The sequence below is a fragment of the Psammomys obesus genome, unplaced genomic scaffold (genome assembly GCF_907164565.1).
Source record: "Psammomys obesus unplaced genomic scaffold, mPsaObe1.curated_primary_1811, whole genome shotgun sequence".
NCBI classification, from domain to species: domain Eukaryota; kingdom Metazoa; phylum Chordata; class Mammalia; order Rodentia; family Muridae; genus Psammomys; species Psammomys obesus.
The window spans coordinates 15,335,196-15,343,305 of NW_026585580.1; the positions used below are offsets into that span (position 1 = coordinate 15,335,196).

The window sequence follows — 8,110 nt, forward strand, 5'->3', positions numbered from 1 at the left end:
CCGAGCATAAGCCTATGAGCAGGCAACAGAGCAAGACAAAAAGAGCCCAAAGAAGTCAAATGCCATTATCACGCCTGTGGAAAAATCGGCAAGTAATTATCTGTAGGGAACTCCAAGGTTGCAGGAAACCGCAGTAAACGTCGAAATCACGAAACTTGAAAGGTCACACATACAAGTCTGACAACAGGGACAAAAGAGGTGAGGAGCAGAAGTAATATCCAAGAAGGGGATTTTTCTCTGGAGTAGTGGTTCTCATAGCATCACAACCACATCGCAGGCCTATGAACCTGAACACAGACCACTGCATCCCACCTTAAAGGATTCCAATGCAGAGACGATGGGTGTTTGGGTAGGACTGGGAAGTGGTATTTCTAAAACACTCCCCAGTTTTCTGAAAGTGCTGGTGATGGGCTGGTTTTGCTGCTATCTGAAGCGTACACAGAGGTGAGGTACTGACAGAGACTAGCCCAGGAGCTCAGCCGTGAAGGGGGCATAAGGAAAGAGAAAGTGCTGCCACAGGCTGCTCTGCTGGACACACTCCACAGGACACACTGCAGGTGACAGTCTCTGCTGTCTGCTCTCCCACTCTCCTCCCTTCCAAATCCACAGCAGATTACTCGCTTCCTTCAAACACTGTCACCTGCAGTTTTCAGGGTAAGTGAAGTATAAGTCATAATGCAAGGTTATCAGCGATAAAAGACCTACATAAAACTAAACATTAGAGGCACTGACGGAATGCAATCAATGCACAGAGGAAGCAATCAGACTCAGGTTGGCAAAGAAAACCAACAAAGCAACATAGGCTATAAGCTGAGAACAATGATGAGATAATGTGTGAGCTTTTAAAGGCAGAAAGGAGCAGGGAAGGAGAGAGGAGGCAGTGATGTCAAAAAGAGAAAAATTCATCAAACTATAAAAAATGCAGAGATGCTTAGGGCAACATTCTGGGATTAACTAGGAAGTAGGACACAGGGCCAGATGTACTAGATAAACTGAAGCAACTGAGGAGTGTAACAGAAGGCCTTGAGTACCAACCTAAGAAGCTTAACACTTCATTTTGTGAAGGGCAGTCCAAATGTTTCCACACAAACAGCATAGACGGGGGCAGAAACGCTCATCTCGTGCATTTCACAATTTACTGTCTCCCTAAAACTCACAAGGCAAAGTGAGTATCAATGATATGCTACTAAAAATAAATTCCTTGGAGCAGCCAAAGTTCAAAAGCATGATTTAACTTGGTGTTTCGGGAGATGTCTCAGTAGCAAAGGGATGGTCCTTCAAGAAGGACACCCAGAGTTGGGGTCCCCAGAACCCACATAAAAAAAGCCAAGCAACAGTGGCATGCGCCTTAATTCCTGGCCTGTGAACTGGATCTCTGGAGCTCCCTGGACATCTGGCCAGCCTACCCTAGCTAGATAGATGAGCAACAGATTCTATAAGAGCGCCTATCTCAAAAAATAAGGTAGTGAGCAGCTGCAGACACAGAACACTGGCCTCGCCTTCACATACACACACACACAGGACGTGTATAGCCGATACACAAAACGGGTTCTACGGGTTCTATTTTCTGCAAGTCTCTTTTCTCACTAGTCTTTAGATTCAATATAATTGCAAATGAACACATAGAGCAGGAAATTTAAGCTGCCAAAACTTCTCACTCTTCCCTTGCCTTCATGCTGAGACTTCTCATATACAGAAAGAAAACGCTACAATCTTCAAGGTACTCAGAGCGTAATTTAAATTCAGTTAGTACACGCTGCTTCTTTTGCAGTCTGTTTGGTTTTGAGACTGGCTCTCATGTAGCCAAGCCTGGCCTTGAGTTCACTAGGTGGCTGAAGATGACCTTGATCATGATCCTCCTGCCTCTACCTCCCAAGGGATGGGATTACAGGCATCTTAAAATGTAATGGGTACTACTATACCTAACAGATTCTGAGAAAGTTTCAGGATATTTAATAGGATTTTTTAGGTGACAATTAGAAATAAGATTTTTTTTTTTTTTTATTGGTCATGAAGAACTTCAGCCTCCATTATCTCAAATCTGAACATTATCATTACTCCCTCTTAAGCACTGAAATTCCAAACAGCAATCTTTGGACACTTTACAAGTCTAACAAATAGACTAGCAATACTTCTATCTCAACCACAAAAATCTCACTGTTTTTTCATTCAGTAGCAGCAATAAATTATCTAGATTTAAAAAAATTTGATTCAAAGAAATTCCAAATATCAAAATTTCCAGACAACTGAGTTTTTTAAAATTCAGAAAGTATAAACCCAACTTACAACAGAGGCTATGTAAAGAAATGTTTGACTGAAACAAGTATCAGTCCCTGTAATAGATTCTACTGGAATGTTATAGTCCTCACGAGAAGGCAGTCCCTTCAGATTACACATTAAGACAGGGACAGCTATTTACTCTGAAACAGGGCCTTTTGGAAAGGACAGGACAGAAGGCCCTTGACACTCACAAGTAAAGCCTTTCCCCATGGTTGCACAAGCAGTTAATGATTTACTAGTCTGCAGCTCGATGGAAGAGCAGCTGCCTCCTAATATGCTTCATAGCTCAATTCTCAGTACAATGGAAAAAAGATTCTGTCCCCAAAGAAACTAAATCAAACTTTCAGCTACATAAGTCAGACTGTGCCTAAGAGGCAAAAATGAAATTAAGTCCATTCTTAGTAATCTCAGATGTAAGAACAATGGAGTTTAGAGAATTATATCATCATTAGAGAATGATGGGATTTAGAGAATTGCTATATGACTGACCTTTAAGAAGTTCCTCTTAAACCTTGAGTGTGATCAAGAAAAACGAAGCCAAGAAGCAACATTCTGGTTCACTTTCATAGTAGACACAAGTGCAGTCAAGTACAACACTCACACCAATAACTGACATTTTTTTGTCCACCCCTGCTCAAATGGAAAGCCATGTGGCCGGCTACTCAGATGTTAAACTCTGGTCTAAACACCAGAACCCAAGTAAAGTAACAACAACTGGTTTGGTGACACACACATGTGCTGAGGAGCCGGGGAATGGCACCCAAAGAACACGCCCATGGTTACCCTGTGGCTTCCACATACGAAAGCACAATCAAAAGAGCCCTTCAGCCTTTAAAACGGTTTTTCATGAGTCAGTAAGAAAGCCCCATAGACACGGGTTCTTACAGCCAAGACTGACGCAGTAAGTTCAATACGTGGGACCTACACAGCAGAAGGAAAATCCTGACTCTTACCAGCTGTCCTCTTACCTCCACACACAGGACCGCGTGTGCGCACACACACATAAATTTAATTTTTTAAAAGGGGGTTAAAGCATTTGTCATTAAGCATAAGGATCCACGTTTCATCACTAGATCCCACATGGTAGGAGGACCAACTTCTCACAAATTGTCTTCTGACCTTTATATATGCACACTAACACATATAGACATATGCACACAAAATAAATTAATGTAATTAAAAAATAAAAGGTTTTTCAAATCATCTTTTCTTGGCCAAAAAGAAAGCACAAAATTTGTAAGACAAAATGTTTAACTACTTCCCAGCACCAATTTTCTAAGAATGTATTACTCAGCACCATGTAACTTTTAAAGCCACAAATCACCCACATAGCAGTTAACACATTTAAATGCTGACATTCTCTTGAGAAGCCCACTCACTCCTGTCGTAGGTTCACAAAGCTCACCTGCATACCTCTCTCTACCTCCCATGCCTGTTAGCTTCTATGTGTGTTTCCCATCCCCTAAGGTCCCCCTTTTAAATGTGTATTAAACTCCTTATGAATACAGTTCTGGGGTTGGAGAAGGACCCATGCTTAAAAGAGCTTGCAGTGCAATCATGAGAACTGGAGGCCAAATCCCAGCATCCTGCAAACATGCGTAACTCCAGCTTCCAAGGACCAGACCACCTCTTCTTAGTCAGAAATAATGAAAATCGGCCAGTAATTAGGAGGGACATAAACTTACAAATTATAGGACAAAATAAAAACTCTGTCCGTTTAAAATGTAGCTTACAAGAGTTAGGACCTTGGGTCATGAGGCGGGGAGGAGTAGATAAAAATCCTGGTTCCTTTTGTACCATGTGGCCCAGGCAAGTACTACCATACTTACAAATCTGTTTCTTTATAAATGTGCTGACTCTCTGTGGTGCTTTTGAATATTAAATGTGAGACCACTTAGCAAAGGGCCCTGTAACACAGTCCATACATAATAATTTACAAATCATTAAATTGTGGAACAAATGCTAAAAAGACAAGCAGTAGCTCATATTCTTTTTTTTTTTTTTTTATGTTTAAGGAACAAGGCTTAGAATCCCGTGACTTAAAGTTGAGACTGAGTATAAACAAAATCACAAAAAGCCACTTTGCTAAAGACAAACGCAAAGTAAAAACATATAGTTTTAAAAGTTATAAGCACCATAGGCAGAGCCTTAAGTCTCTAAGAATAACTCAGGATGCATTAGCCCAAAGTATCTACCGTTACAGTAGATATGTATGGTCTCATTTCCATAAACGCTTAAAAACTAGAGAGACAAAGGTAGGTGTGCACAACATTGCTAGGTGGCTTTCAGCTTCAACTGGAGACTCAAAATACAACATGTAGGGAAAACTCTTTGTGCAAGATGGCAGAAAACGTCACACTAAAGACGATAAAACACTTCCCGTTCCTGAACACTACAAAGTCAGACTTCCACGAGATCAAGGATTCCCGTCAAAAAACAAGAAGACCCCGCAAAATCTTTCATCACATTTCCAGTAGAGCCTCATGCAAAACCCATGAAAGCCACTCTGATTGGAGGCTGCAGGGATCATCACTCTGCCTCTTCTTAAAATCGAAGAATAAAAAATCTTACATACAGATTAAAGCTACAGACAGGCCACCATTCACAGCAGTTTTATTTGTGTTTAATTTTACAATCATCATACAGAGAAACTATTTAAAAAGAATTTATGCAGCCAACAAATTTTCATTCAAAAAAACCAAATATAAAAACTAAGTCAATTTTATCACATGCCAACAATAAAAAATGTTGCCAAAAGCCAGGCAATGTTGGTGTACACGCTTTAATCCGAGCCCTCGGGGGGCAGAGGCAGGCGGATCTCCAGTCTGAGGCCAGCCTGCAAAGTGCCTGCTTTGCAAGCACGAGAACCCAAGTTCAGATCCTTATCCACAGAGAACCTGGGACAATGCAGCACACTTTCTAACTCCAGCTTTGGGGTGACAAGAGGCAGGCAGAGCCTAGGTGCCAAGCAGCCTAGTCCAAATGGCAAGCTCCAGGTGCAAGGAGAGACTGTGTGTCAAAAGCTAAGGTGGAGAGTAACTGCAAGACCTCAGACTTGGACCTCTGGAAACTCAGACCTACATACTTTAACACGTATTAATTACTGTAATGCTGAAGTTAGGCAATACTACAGCCATCATGCCCAGCTGAATAAAATGAGGCCCCGAAGTCACTAGCCGTGCAGTCACGCCGTCAGTGAACGGCAGCAGGCAGGCCCTGACTCAAGTTGCCAAAAGTTCGAATTAACTGCAGCATTCATTTAGTTAACATTTGTTGCTACAAGTCTACTAGGTACCAGGCACAGGTAGGGATAAAATTACAAATAAGTCTAATAAGAGCTCTACCCTGTAGTTACGAAGAGAGAGCCAACAAGTCTAATGGGAATAATTAAGTGAAAAGTGTATCTGATAATAAGGAGAAAAAGAGCAAAATCAAAAATAAAATGTAAATTTCATTTAAAAGCAAACAAAATAGTCAACAACAGGAAGAGAGCGAGCTGCTTCTGCTTTAGGAAGCAGAAGTCCCCTCAAGAGAAGAGCAGCAACAGAAGCTGAGAACAGCTGCCACCACCAGGAAGGGCGCCCAGCCTGACCACCTGGCTGCTATCCTAAAGCCAAATGCTGAAGACTCATGGGCTAAGGTGAAGTTGGCAGCTGCCCTGATGGAGAGGGGAAGGGATTAGACTCAATTCTCTTTGTAACCCAGAACTTTTGGAGTTTAAGCAAGAAAAGGTCAACCCAAGGTTTTTTGTTTGTTTTTCAAAAGATCCTTCTGATGTTTTGTAAGGAACAGCAAGAGAAATAAGGACACCAGTGAAGGCAGCAATCCAACAACCTAGAACTCTAGACTTGAATTTGTGTGTGGTTTACAAGTAGATGAGATACTAAAAGAACCCGCAACTTGTCTCCAAACTGATGTGATTTATCACTCTTCTCATACTCTCAAGTTGCGGTCAGAGAAAATTAAGCTGTTTTAAATACCCATTAGTCACCACATTAACATTTCAGTTAGCTCAGTTATTACAAGAAAGAAAAGTATAAAGTAAGTCTTTTCTTTGTTTGTTTTTCAATATTCTGTTTAACTTACCCTGTGATTTTATTTTGATTTTTGTTTAAGACTATGCAGACCCTAACTGGCCTGGACCTCACTATGTAGATCTGGCTGGCTTCAAACTCCCAAGAGATCCACCTGCCTCTGCCTACCTAGTGCTGGAATTAATAGTGTGTGCCACAGAGCCTGGTTTACCCCACGATTTACAATCCCTTACATTCTAAGGAAGCAGAGAATCAGAGCAAAACTTCCGGATCTGCTCACTTGTAAGCAAAGTACCTAAGGTCTCCTGGGGCTAGTTTTTTCAGGCTTCCTCTCTCTAGCGCACCAGGCCCTATTCAGTTCACTGTTCCAAGTTTACCACAGAAAACACTCAAGAACTAATTTATTAGTAGGCTACCCAAGATGGAAAATGTCTCCCAACTATGAACGAGAAGCTTGTCCAAGGTCAGACAACTGGCGGGGACAAAATTCAAACCTGTATTTAAATGCTTTGATCTTTCAGATATCTGACTGTTAAATATAGGTGTATGTATTGGAACTCATCAACTGGTTGTTGAGAACAGTTTTGTTTTTCCTATTTAGAATCTTAGTTTTTGGTTGGGGTTAAGGAAATGGGGTTACATACTTAAGCACATTAACTTTGAAATTTTTTATTTTTCTACCTGAGACCATGTAGAAATTAATCTTAAAAGTGACTTTCCCATTTTAACAAATTAACAAATACGGATTATTTACCATAAAAAGGAGTAAAGTTTCATGACAAGATACATGAATACGGTACAGACTGACCTCAAACTGAGAACTACAAGACACAAACAAGAAAACAGTAATTCAAGGAAAATGGCCAGTACCTAGGCTAAGCAGGGCAGGGGTGTACTCTTGTAGACCGCATTCCCAGGTGGAGAGGTTCAGGTGAGCTTCCAAGTGTCCAGCACAGGCGGCAGCGGGAGGGTATCCTAGCAGCATTTGCCTGGGCAGAGCCCTGTCGGTGCGGAAAAGCAGACGCCTGTTTGGAAAGGCCAACGGAGGGAGCGGTAAACTGAGCTAGCGCGCACTGCACAGGAGCAAGATGTATGTCTCCCTCCCCGTACAGGGGGAACTGACATTCGCGGGGACTAGAGGAGCCAGAGCCCAGACACATAATTTTAAGAGTTGTTCACAGTCCTGAGCAGGTACAACCCCTTTTATGATGCGTCTCCCTTCTCCCCATGCCCTTTCTACTGCACGCCTGGCCCAAATTCGACGTGGATCACCTGTAGTGCTTTTGACACAATTAAGGACCGCAACTACAGGCAGGTCGGGCTCCGCAGAGCGGGGACGGGAGGGAAGAGCCCCGTCCTCGGACCGCCACGGCGGTCTCAGCAGCGCCGCGAGCGTGGGGCGGCCCCCGTAAGGACACTCGGGGACAGGTGTCCCGCATCTGCAGGGGACAGGCCAGCGACGAGCAGGAGGGGGAGGAGGAGACCTCGGCCTCCGGGATGCCCGAGCGCAAGCGAGAGGACGAGGCCCGGGCTCCCCGGCCGCGTTCCGCCCGCGCCGGAGCCAGTCAATGAATGGCCGGGCGGGCGGGCGCCGGCTCGGGAGGCGGAGGGCCGCGGGCGCCCGGGGTCGGCGCGCGCGGGAGGCCGCGCCATGGCGGAGAGGGAAAGCGGAGGTCACGCGTTACATAACCCGGCGGCCCGAGCGGGAGGCCTGGGAGCGGCGCCGCGGGCTCCCGGTCCCCGGCGGCGCCTCAGGCCGCGCGGGCGGCGGCGGCGGCGGCTCGGCGCCCCTCCCC

General features: G+C 44.1%; 1 protein-coding gene across 1 annotated transcript in view; it reads right to left on the reverse strand.

Annotated features, from left to right (window-relative positions):
* LOC129677375 (DNA repair protein REV1-like) overlaps positions 1-7,679 on the reverse strand; it is a 32,300-nt gene extending 24,621 nt beyond the window's left edge. The window contains exon 1 of the mRNA XM_055608029.1: positions 7,185-7,679. The gene's annotated coding sequence lies outside the window, so the exon portion shown is untranslated. The remainder of the gene's footprint in view (positions 1-7,184) is intronic.
* Positions 7,680-8,110: the final 431 nt, after the last annotated feature.